The following is a 13,163-nucleotide window of genomic DNA, read 5'->3' on the forward strand; positions in this document are numbered from 1 at the left end:
AACACTGTAAGTCTCTTCCAAGCATCATCATTGTTGCAAGAATATAGCAAGCAATAGTTCAGTATTGCTGTAAGTAGCATATCATCTACTTCACTGTAAATTCATCAGCACTGAGTCAAAATCCTGGAATTCCACACTGAACAGCGTAGGGAGCTCTTCCAGATCGAAATGGTAGCAGTCCAAGAAGACCGTTCACTGCTATATTCTCAAAGGCAATTAGAGACTCAAATAAACTGAGGAATGGTGAATGATGTGCTCTTGTATATAATTCCATAAAGATCTGCTTTAACTGGGTTTTAACTGGGTCATTAGACAAGTTGGATATCATAAACACAGAAAATCTGCAGATGCTGGAGATCCAAAACAACACACATAAAATGCTGGAGGAACTCGCCAGGTCAGGCAGCATCTATGGAAATGAATAGATAGTTGATGTTTCAGGCCAAGACCCTTCTTCAGGATTGAGAAAGAAGGGGAAGATGCCAGAATAAAAAGGTGGAGAGAGGGGGAAGAAGGCTAGCTGGAAGGTGATAGGTGAAGACAAGAGGGTGGGAAAGGTCAAGGACAGGAGAAGAATGAATCTGATAGGAGAGGAGAGCAGACAATAGGAGAAAAGTGAGGGAAAAAGACCCAGGGAGAAGTACTAGGCAAGTGAGAAGAAGTAAAAGGTCAGAGAGAGAAATAGAGGGGGGAGGAGGAATTTGTTTACTTGGAGACATGAATATTTATGCCATCAGGTGGGAGTCTACACAAGTGGAATATAGGGTGTTAGTACCCAATACCTTGCTCTTCATTTCTCTGAGATCTCTCTGCAGAAGTACAGTGAATGCAGTAAAGTTGTTCAGTCTACCTTCCTCCTTAATCAACTGGTCAGAAATATTAGCCTTTCATATCGCCGTCCAACGTTCCATCATTATGAAGTCTCTGTCAATGTGGTAATTTGTAAATAGCAGGACACGGTATGGATATTACAATATCTGGAAATGTACTTGAATGCTGTTTCCTTGTTGTATAACCAAGGAATCAATGTAATTTATATTTATCTTGATTTCAATAATTGTCTGATAGTTACTTTCCTCCTCAGTATTAGTCACCCTGTAGCATTCAAGTTGCTTCCAGTCATCTTAGTAGTATCCACTTTGCATTGTGACTACATATCCTTTTTTTTTGCTTTCTCCTTTGTTGTTACTTTTAACATTGAGATTTCCCTGGTAGCTTTCTGTAACACTTCAATGGGCAAAGCTTTTTACTGTGGTTCTCGAAAAAGTTATTTGTCTAGAATTGTCTATGTGGCAGGCACCCCTAGTGGAAGAAGGAAAGTCACAATATTGCTCTTCTCACTAGAATCTGATTAACTGAGACACAAACATTGGAGCAGAATTAGGTCATTCAGCTGCCCCGCCATTCCATCATGGCTGATTTATTAACCACCTCAACCCCTTTCTCCCACCTTCTCACCGTATCCTTTGACATCCTGATTAATCAAGAGCCTATAAACCTCCACATTAAATATACCCAATGAATTGGCCTACACAGCCAACTGTAGCAATGAACTCCACAGATTCACCACCCTCTGGCTGAAGAAAATTTTCCTCATCTCTGTAGATGTCACTCAACTCTGAGGCTGTGTGCTCCGGTTCAAGACACCCCCACTTTAGGAAACATCCTCTCCACATCCACTCTATCTAGACCTTTCAATATTTGATAGCTTTTAATGATGCTCCCGCCTGTTTCTTCTAACCTCCTGCAAGTGTAGGTGCAGGGCTATCAGACGCTCCTCACGTGTTAATACTTTCAATCCCAGAATCATTTTCATAAACCTCCTCTGAACCTTCTGCAATGCCAGCACATCCTTTCATACATAGGGGCCCAAAACAGCTCACAGTACAGTACTCCAATGCCTTATAAAGCCTCAGCATCACATCGTTGCTCTTATCAGAATCAGACTTTAATCGCCAAGTACCTGTGCACATACAAGGAATTTACTTCCGGCAGATGTTGTCTCTCTGCTCATAACAATAATAATGATAAATATAAATGAAAATATAGATTATACATACAGGTAGTGCAATCCAAGTAATAGTTAGCCGACAGTTAACCGTCAGTTAACTCTTCAGCAAAGTGACCGCAGTAGGGAAAAAACTTCTCCAGTGCCTATTAGTCTTAGTCTGGAGGGATCTGAAGCGCCTGTTCTTTCAAAATGAATAGTAACATTGCATTTGCCTTCCTCATCACTGACTCAACCTTGAAGTTAAGGAACTCTGCACAAGGATTATATGTAAAATGATCATTAGTGGAGTAAAACCAAATACTAAAAGAAGAATACTTTGCCGTACATGATTTTGGTTCTGGAAAACTGAAGGCACCTGAAGTACAAGCCAATTCACATTCAAATTTCCACTCAGAAGGCTTTTGCTCTGATTGTGGGTGGTCTGCAAGTAATCTGTTCATATTAGTATGTGAGCACCATTCATTATCTCCACATTACCCTTTATTGTTTTTAAACGGGAGGGAGAGTTTGACATCAGGATCATTTCTATCATGGTAATATCCAATTTAACATGTATCTATTTACTTGGGTTACCTTATCCCAGCCAAATTCCCTTTCAATAATGCAAAGTAACCTACTAAATTTGGTCTATAATAAATGATAGGTATGTATTTATATTCAGATATCTTTGCAGTTTGCTTTGGAGCGTATAGGCAGGGAGACATTACGCTAAATTTTTAATCCCTAAACAGATATCTAGAACAGGCATGGGCAAACTACGGCCCGCGGGCCATATGCGGCCCGTTAAGCTTTTTAATCCGGCCCACAGAACTTGATGAAATTATATTAATAAACCTTGTTAACGTTTTTCCCCCGCAATTCTGGCGTTTTCCCAATAGATGACGCACTCTATATACATTGACCTTTGTTGAGGTGCAGCGTATTACTCCACATTTGCGCTTTACTTTGTGACCTTGTGGCGACCCATTTCCTGGCACATCCGAACCAGCTCACAACTAGCCAGCGTTCCGGCTAAGGGAAATAGCCTGCGGGGATTTGCGAGCACAGAGCTCCGCATATTGGCGCGCTCTCACTGTTCTGTCATTGTGTGGGTCGTTGTTGAGTTTTGGCACAGGGGACAATTGAATAAGAAGGAGCAGGACAAGTAGACCTGCATCTCCTTCCGTTTTTGAAATAAAGACAGTCAGGAGGAGAGTGATGATGATAATATCTTGAAGGATAACAGAATTTTCAGTGCTTTAAAATAATAACTGTTACTATTAAAAAAAGCTGTATTTTATTCATTTAATTTTCAGTGTTTTAAAAGACATCTCAATAAGTAGCTAAATACCATGGGACTTCAAAGACAGATATTTTGTTGTAATGCATTTGTTCATTTTCAATTGAAATTAAAGCACGTTTTCTACATATCCCATGATATTTTATTTTCTCTTATGAGGTGTATTACCAAAACACTCCGTCCATCTGCTCCTGCTCCCTGTCAAATTTTAGAACCCTTTGTGGCCCTCAAGTCAAAAAGTTTGCCCACCCCTGATCTAGAATAATACTTCTAGCTGGGTGAAAGATAATAGATGAAGGAGGTTTTAATCTCTGATCAAAGAGTTGCCAAAAAAAGCATTGTGAATTGGAGATAGCTATGAATTTGTTGAACACAGGCAGTGAAGAAATCTATTTCAAAAGCATCACAATATATTTAGGAAGATTAAGGCAAAGTTAAATTTAATCTCCATCGGAAAAGGCTATTGCAACTGCATTCTTTGTCGGTGAAAGAGCTTTGAGAAGTAAGATGCCTTAATTTGAAGAGGTATCAGAAGTGAGGTATTAAGAGGTGAATGCAATTGTTGGTAGTGGTTCATCAGATCTGTCTCAAATACCTAAAGAACAATCTTATATAGGTGGCAGGGATGTCTGGCAATAAACTCTGCAGCTGACCATCAAATAATCTATGAATATAGAAGATGGTTGCTTAATTTAATGGCTGCATTTAGAGACAATACCAGAGTAGAAGTGATTGAGGGATGCCTGTCAATTAAACTTGATGACCACATTGTTGTGTGTAACTAACTGCTTCCTTGCACATAATTTACGTGATCACATTCCTCCACATTCTGCACTTTGCTGGATATATAATTCTTCTTCTTCAGGGCTGATGCAGTTTCCATTTCTCTCTGTTTAGCAGATTCCTTGTAAATTATACTTGATGATTGTAAAGTAAGCCAGCTACCAAGGCCCGCCTTCAGTTTATTGGTAGCCAATGTTCACAATATTTGACAGTGATTTAAGTAACATTGGTGTGTAACTTTTCTATAATGGGTAGAATTTGGAAACTTCTAGGGTCACTGTAAATTTACATTTGTTCATGGTTAGGTTGGCAGCAACAGGTCCAAAAGCAGGAGAAGTCTTCTTGATAGATTAGGCTCATTGAGATCCAGGTTAGGCCTGAGGTCTCTCACTCAGCTGTCAGTACTTCTGTTTGATCCCAGCATACCGAGCACTCAACACAAACACACAATCCCACCCTGTCCTTTCTGATGTTACACCCTGTGCTTTAGGTGGATAGGGGCACAACCCCACATGCTGGACACTCTCTGCAGAGACCCACAACTTGTGCACATCTGATAGAGAAGCACCTGGATTTTGCTGGTGTGTCCTGCAGACTACCGTGGACTTGCAATATAGAGCTCGATATTGATGTCCAGCTATTCCAGATCTTAGAGCTCTTGCCGAGGAACAGAATTTAAAGCCAATAATTGCAACTTTACTAATTTCTCTGAGGTGTTCCCCAAAGTACTGACAAGAGGGCACAGGTTTAAGGTGCTGGGGAGTAGGTACAGAGGAGATGTCAGGGGTAAGTTTTTTACTCAGAGAGTGGCGAGTGTGTGGAATGGGCTGCCGGCGATGGTGGTGGAGGCGGATACGATAGGGTCTTTTAAGAGACTTTTGGATTGGTACATGGAGCTTAGAAAAATAGAAGGCTATGGGTAACCCCAGTAATTTCTAAGGTAGGGACATGTTCTGCTGAACTTTGTGGGCCGAAGGTCCTGTATTGTGCTGTAGATTTTCTATGTTTCTAAGTGTTTCATAAACGTTTAATTATCTGGTGAGTGGTAATAAGTGGGTAATTACAGTAGCTTTCTTACACATAACAATCCCACTAACGGTGATATCATATATGGCCATTTATAAAGATTAAGATTAGCTTTATTTGTCACACATACCTTCAAACGTACGGTGAAATGCATTATTTGTGACAAATCAAGACAGTGAGGATTGTTCTGGGCAGCCTGCAAGTGTTGCCGAGCTTCCGGCACCAACTTGGTTTGCCCACAATTCAGTAACCCAAAACATAATTCTTTGGTATTTGGGAGGAAACCGAAGCACCATATGGTCACAGGCAGAACAGAGGGAGCTCCATATAGACAGTGGTGGGAACTGAACGCCAAGTTTACAGTTCATGCTGTGGTGTAATTTCACTAATCGCTACGCTACCATGCCATTTAATTTCTTCTTGACAGTGATGGTTGAGAAAGCAATGTAAGGAGTTCAGATGAATTTCTTTTCTAATAAGAAAATTTGTTGAGCGGAAGTTACAATTATCTGACATAACTTTTTGGAAAGGGGGAGGTGTGCAAAGAAGAGTAGACTTTAAATCAAACATCTTTTTCACGATCATAAACACAAGAAATTCTGCAGATGCTGGAAGTCCAGAGCAACACACACAAAATGCTGGAGGAACTCAGGCAGCACCTATGGAAATGAATAAACAGTTGGCGTTTTGGTCGAGACCCTTCATCAGGACTGGAAAGAAAGGAGGAATTGCCAGAATAAGAAGGTGGGGGAAGAAGAGAGGAGAAGGAATGGAAGCAAGGAGATGATAGGTGAAGCCAGGTGGGTGGGGGAGTGATGATGAAGTAAGAAGCTTTGAGGTGATAGGTTCAAAAGATAAAGGGATGGAGAAGAAGGAATCTGATTGGAGAGGACAGTGGACCATGGGAGAAAGGGAAGGAGGAGAGACACTAAATGGAGGTGATAGACAGGCAAGGAGAAGATATTGTGGGGAGAAGCAAAGGGAAGAATTAAAGAAGAGGGAAGAAGAAGGGGGAAAAATTACCAGAAATTGGAGAAACCTTTTTCACAATTATGTCATCATTATTAAATGATGTCGTGACACAATCATTCACTCATTTCTGACCTGTTTGTAAAACATATAATGCAGCTTAAGAAAGCAGTCCACAGCAACCAAGTATGTTTTAATTGAGGTATATTTTAAGCAATTTTGATTCACCCATGTCAGTCCTAAAAGATTCTTGTGGAATTTGAGGGAGGTTTGTGATAGTGATGGTAACCCAATAAAAGCCATTTACCAAACACACACAGCTTCCTAGATTTGGACATTGCCTTGAGGCATCAGTTGTTATAGACACAATGCTATACCAATTGACAAGAGAACTTATTCAAATTAACTGTTGCAGCTCAAAGTACGTGGGTTGTCCAATAACAGCTGCTGCACAGAGACTGTTTTTATTGATTAAAGAGTTAAACACTTTAAAAGCAATCTATTTCTTATTATCCAGTCACAAACTTTGATTAAAACTTAATTTCGTTAACCCCCTCCCACCAACAGCACAGACACTCACTGAAAATGTTAAGTATTTTATTGTTAACATATATTAAAATACAGATTTGTACTAATTGAGGAATAATTCCAACGCAACAGAAAGACCAGTTCAAGACATAAGATATGAATGTGACATACCATGTACCTAACATGTACTCAACACAGTAACTTAAGTCATATTTTATTTATCTTGGAGTTTGGAAAGCATGAAAATGATATTGTGTATTTGTATCTAACTCACCAGCCTAGATGTGAAAATTATGACTTCTAATAATTTTTAGTATTAACCTGTCCTTTCCAGAAGATATTCAAAAAATAAAAATATTGTTTTCCTCCTTCGCACTCCACCCCCCCCCCCCCCCCATTCCTTCCTCTCTGCTTTTGTTCTCTTTTCAAGCCAACCTTTCCTCCTTCTCTTTGTGTCGAGATGCAAATTCTTACAAGACCCAGGTCAAGGGTGGTCTGTCACTGTGCCAAAGGAAAACCTTAATCCATCCTATTTCGGTAGAACAAACAGTCAAGCAGGGTTTTGCTTTTCACTTGGATTAGACAGCACAGCCTGTGCAAACTTCTCCTGCAGTGTTGACGGCAGCTGTTTGTACATATACGTTTCCAATCTCTCTCTCTCTCCTCTCTCTCTCTCACTCTCCCTCTCTCTCTCTCTCCTCTCTCCTTCTCCCTCTCCCTCGCCCTTGCCCTCGCCCTCGCCCTCGCCCTCTCCCCCTCCCTCTCCCCCTCCCTCTCCCTCTCCCCCTCCCTCTCCCTCTCCCTCTCCCTCTCCCTCTCTTCCCCTCTCTTCTCTTCTCTCCCCTTATCTCTCTCTGTCCTCAATGCATTTGCTGTTTTAGCTGTTGGGAAGTAGATGTAGAATTTTACACTTATTCTTGAATCATTTAATTGCCTTTTCTTTAGAGCTGTTCTCTATATCCTCTAAATTTTTAGTAAACTATGTCACCTTTCTTTATGCCTATCATGCTTTGGAAATTGCCATACATGAGTGTTCCACGTAATTTCAGATTCTCAAATTGTCAATTTTTTTCTGATTTCTCTTCAATCTATTTTAGCATAAAACAAGGATTCCCTTAGGTATCCAAAATAGTTTCTTTGTGAGCTTGTACTGCTTTTAGCAGTTATAAAGTTGCTAATCTAACATCTACCCCAATACCCATCAAGTTTTCATGCACGTGGGTCACTTTGCTTTGTTAATGGATAGCCTACTTGTTTAAGAGCATGATATATATCTCCTGATGCCTACCTACCTTTTACTGTCAGTTTAAACTCCTGATAGTGGAGGACAACTCTGTTTGTAGAAGCTTCCCAGCAGTGAGCATACAGTTTGGATGCAAGGCTTGACTGACAGTCTGACTTCCTTGTCCTCATTGGACGAGTTTCACCGGTTCTCAGCCGGGATACCAGATGGTGCAGTGCTCAGCAGAGGTAGGGTCTGGCACGAGGGTAGGAATAGAATTGGCAGGCTCACTCCTAGCTGCAGGCATGCATAACCTTGGCGATGTCCACAGTCCATTCAACCCTTCCCCCTTGGTCTGACAAAGAATCAAGATGAAGTTCGGTAGATATAAACTTTTTAATAACCTTTGTCAAATAAGTGATGTGCAATGTGCCATTTCTCCAAGGGTAGACTGTGCTGTAATGCAGAACTCCTCTCTTAAAAGTCCAGGCTGAAAATTATCTACAGCAACAAGGAAGCAATTGCTTGGTCTGTGTCCATTTTTTCGTTTTATAACTTCACTTTATGAATTTTCTATAATTCCTTTCACATCCCCAGACAAGAAATCCACTTTTTCAAATGGATAATGTTATCTCCTCAAACCTCAGACAGAGCAAGTTGTCCACCAAGCCTTAATCATTGACCAGTCAGAAATTAAGACAGTTTTGTTGATATAGGAGCTGTGGAATATTATATTGTATCACAGAATATCCTTTTAGACAGTACTCTTGTTCAGCTCCTAGACATGGTTCTGCAGATGCTGTAAATAACAAAATGCTGGAGGAACTCCATTCTGATATCTCAGTCCATAGCCTTCTCTAAAGCTATCAAACTCAGAATGGAGGAGTAGCTTCTCATAATCCATCTGCCACCCTGCCTTCTTTCTCTCCTTTTCCAATTCCTTATTCCAATTTCTTGTCCCTTTTCCTCTCTTCACTTGCCCTTCACTCCAGCTGGTTCCCTTCCTAGTCCATGGTCCTCTCCTTCTTCTTCAGCCTTTACCTCTTCCACCTATCCACTCCCAGCCTCCTAACTCATTCCCCCTCCCTCACCCACCCACCTTCACCCTTACCTGGTCTCATCTATCATCTGCCTGTTTGTACTCCTTCCCCTCCTGCCACTTTCTTTTTCTGGCTTCTACCCCCTTCCTTTCCAGCCCTGATGAAAAGTCCCAGTCCGAAATATTGACTGTTCATTCTCCTCCACAGATGCTGCCTGCCTTGCTAAGTTCCTCCAGCTGTGTGTGTGTGTGTGTGTGTGTATTTGATTATATACTGGCCCACTTTAAATGAGAAATTCACTGTGTCTAATTTAAATAAGAACTTCTGGGGTTGAAGGAATTTGAATCTGAGGTTTCGGTTTGGAAAGTTTACATGGAAAGACAAAAGGCTGGGGGTAATGGAGTGAAACTCACTGGATTAATTTCCTATTTGACCTATCTGGTCTTTGCCCTCCTACATTGATTCGATAAAGCACAACTGAAGCTGAAAACACTGCTCTTCATCTTTCAATGTTAGACACGCACAGGACCTTTCAGACTTGACTGAGTTCAACAATGCCCACTTCTGCCAGTACTATTTTCTGGAACTAGCTAGCAGTGCTGTTTCTGCGGTTAACTTTATCTCTCCTTCATCCCAACACTTAGCCCTTTCCTTCTGTTCTTCCCTCCCTGCCTCATGTCTGTCCTGGCACAGGATCCAAGAACCAGCTGTGGAGCTGCCAACCGTCAGTCAGTTTGACTTTGTGGGCAGAAGTCCCACACTTATTTGTATTTAATAGGTAAAAAATTGTAGTTCTATTGCCCATTATTTTATAAATCCCCCACTTCAGTTGCATCATATTAAAATACTGCGAGAAAATAGGACCATGAAATTACATCAATGGTCTTCTATTATCAGTCTATTGATCTGCAGCCTGTTGGGAAAATTAACAATTGATAGCATGTTCCAAATCAAATGTGCGAAATTGTCAGTTCTGAAGTAATATTTTTTATTAAGTTCAAAACAAAAATTGGGAGGACAATAAAGCAGGACTACTTGACTGCTGAAGACTAGAGGAAACTAACTCAATGCTTGTGGAATGAATTCAGCAGTTATAAATTCCAAGTAACACACACAAAATGCTGAAGGAACTCAGCAGGCCAGGCAGCATCTATGGAGAAGAGTACAGTTGATGTTTCGGACTGAGAACCTTCTTCAGGACTGAAAAGGAAGAGGGTAAGAACTTCATCAGGACTTGAAAAAAAGAGATGAGAAGTGAGAATAAGAAGGTGGGAGGAGGGGAGGAAGATATACAAGGTAGGAGGTGACAGGAGCTACAAAGTCAATGGGGGAAAGAGAAGGGGGAATCTGATAGGAGAGGAAACAAGATCATGGAAGAAAGGAAATGGGGAGAAGCACCAGAGGGAGGTGATGGGCAGGTAAGGAGATAAATTGAAAGAAGGAAATGGGAATAGGGAATGGGGGGTACAATTACCTGAAGGAGAGTGGGGGGTACAACTACCTGAAGTTTGAGGTATCAATGTTCATGCCATCAGGCTGGAGGCTACCCAAACTGAATATAAGGTGTTGCTCCTCCAACCTGAGTATGGTCTCATCATGGCAGTAGAGGTGGCCATGGACTGACATGTCAAAAGGGAATGGGAAGTAGAATTGAAATTGATGGCCACAGGGAGATCCCGCTTTTTGTTTGATTATAAATTCCAATTCCAGTGCCTCTCTTGTAACTTTCATTGCATGTGTGTTGTGTTTCTATGTTTCTTGCTCTACAATTGATTGAAAAATAGTTGTTTATTTTAAAGAGCCTGATATTTGTGAGTCCCATGGTATAAATTTTTTAGTTTTAAATTAACTTTATATTGTCTGCACCTTCATTATATTCAATTATAACATCAATGGACAGGAAAAATTCCTAAGATAATCATTCTAATAGTTGAATCTTTGCCTGTAATTCCTCATTTGGTGACATTCACAGTGTTCAATTGGATTGCCCTTACTATGCAGAATATTCGATGCAAATGAAAATTATTTTGAGTTTGAATCAGTTTTTGCTTTTGAAGTATGCTTTTTATGAATGTGACTCACTGATCCACTCTCATTGGCGACCTGTGCCTTTTGATGATCGGATGTGAGTTACCCAAGCACATCCAAAACGTGGTCTCAACTCTACTGTTTGCCGGAGTCAGAAAAGTAGATGCTGGCAATCGAGGCAAGGAGCAGGGTAAAAAGAAATAAGCCCAATCAATCCAATAGAAAATACATAAATCAATTTAAAACCATCATTAGCAGAGGTATGTTCACATTAACAAGAGATATATGATTTTCTTTCTGTTTACAGTTACTGCCATCACTTGTTCTGCCTATTTAGTTTTTTGTTCCAACAGTGAAATTTCTGGATATGTCCCAGTGTTTCAGAACAGAACATCAACATGAATTCTATGTTGAATTTGCCCGAAAAATAAAAACAGGGAAAAGTCAAGGAAGCGCAATTACAGTGCTGAAAATACTTGGGACATTGTCAATGCAAATCACTAGTTTAGATGGGAATCTCAATTGGCAAGGACTGGTTAGGCCGAAGGCCTAATTATACATTATATATGAATATAGAACATAGCACTTTTCCTGCTAATGATGTCGAGCTAACTGATCTATCATTTCTTTTTTCTGTCTCTCCTACTTTTCCTCAGGTTTGGAATTCGTGAATGACATTATTGGTATTATTACCGACAACACCACAGTTGACATCCATATACATAACTTCCACCAAGACCAGACCATCAGGAAGCAGCACTGCGCAAAAGCAAATAAGAGTGTGTAATGCAAGTAAATTTAGGAGAGGACTGACAGGTTTGTATCAATCGCCAGTATCTTAAATCCCACAGACAGTGGGAAATGAATTCAGACAGGATGCAAAATACTGTAGGTGATCAATGTAAAACTGTAACCTTTTCGTTGGATGGTTAGGTGAAGGGCTACCTTCAGAATCTCAAATCATTGTCTTTACCTAAAATACTCCTAAAGAAAAAAACAATCATTTTTATTTCCACATCAACTTAGATATGATGAAGAATTGTTTTTGAGCCCTGAGGAAATTAACATATTTTCTTCCAACACAGCTATTGATTTTGTGTTTTTGGACTCATCAATTAATGTTCAGATCAACTATCACACATTAAATAAGGGTCAAAGAATGAGGTGAGGTTAACACTCATTTTCAGTCTTATTTTCCCACAAGTTCACTTGGTCACTTTAATAACCAGTGCGGTTTGTAGCTGTTATAGTGAGATATTCAGTAATGAAATAATTGCACTTTTCAAGACTTATTGAATGAACTAGTCAATGCTTCTTCCTGTAATTAATTGTCTGGAAAGCTGATCACAAAAAGTGGACATTAATTTGTGTCTTTACATCTGTACATAGCTTTTTATTGGCAAGTAGATTAATTTCTGTCTTTGATTTTAGGCTAATTCATTAGTCCTTTGTGTTTTTAATTCTAAACCCATTTCTTCTTGGATTTACTACATACTTCTTACATTATTAAGAATCTTGCACACACCACTTCCCTTTCTACAAAACTTGCCTCATTTTATCAAGATTTATTTTAGAAAGTAATCTTTTGTTTGACAACCTTTGTAACTGAAAGAGGTTGGGTAAACATTTACAAGTGGAATCTGCAATGTACACACTGAGTGCTTAATGCTGCTACAGAGCTAGGTGGTAAAGAAGGGGAGATGCAAATTACTTTAATGTTTAGGTATTTGATTACAAAACTTACAAAATTGGCAAACGGCTATAAAAGAAAAGTGCTACTCCCTGACATTACCTGTGCTAATTTATTACATTCCCTAACAAAATGTGTTAAGAAAAGGCTTGGCAACATGTTGTTCCTGAGAATCCCATGTAAGTGAGCATTCAAACATTCGAAGAATTATCAAGGAATCTATGAATTATACAACCTTAAGATTTGTCTGCTTACAGGCAGCCATAAAGCAAGAAACCCGAAAAGAACCAAGTTTAAAAAAAAATACCAATACCCAATGTGCAGAGAAGAAGAAGAAAAACACAAATCATGTAAACAATAGAAATGAGCAACAGGGTTCTGAACCAAATTGAGTCCTTAGATACGAATCCCTGGAGCCGCCTGGAGTAGGCCCAAAGCCTTGGTCTCAGCTCATCATATTTGTGGGGCAAATCACTGTGAAGCTACAGACACAAAGCACAGCAGGCGGGGAAGAAATAATTGGTGCTTCAGTACACTGCACATGCTCAGACAGTCAGTTTATTAAGAGTTGAAAAAAATGTTGATAA

At 39.9% G+C, this 13,163-nt stretch overlaps 1 long non-coding RNA gene across 2 annotated transcripts in view; it reads left to right on the plus strand.

Moving 5' to 3' along the window:
- LOC132396006 (uncharacterized) overlaps window positions 1-12,093 on the plus strand; it is a 130,559-nt gene extending 118,466 nt beyond the window's left edge. For both annotated transcript variants that reach the window (XR_009512805.1, XR_009512806.1), the window contains exon 4: window positions 11,543-12,093. This is a non-coding gene — a long non-coding RNA (uncharacterized LOC132396006). The remainder of the gene's footprint in view (window positions 1-11,542) is intronic.
- The last annotated feature ends 1,070 nt before the right edge of the window (window positions 12,094-13,163 follow it).

Source organism: Hypanus sabinus, chromosome 6, assembly GCF_030144855.1.
Source record: "Hypanus sabinus isolate sHypSab1 chromosome 6, sHypSab1.hap1, whole genome shotgun sequence".
Taxonomy (NCBI): Eukaryota; Metazoa; Chordata; class Chondrichthyes; order Myliobatiformes; family Dasyatidae; genus Hypanus; species Hypanus sabinus.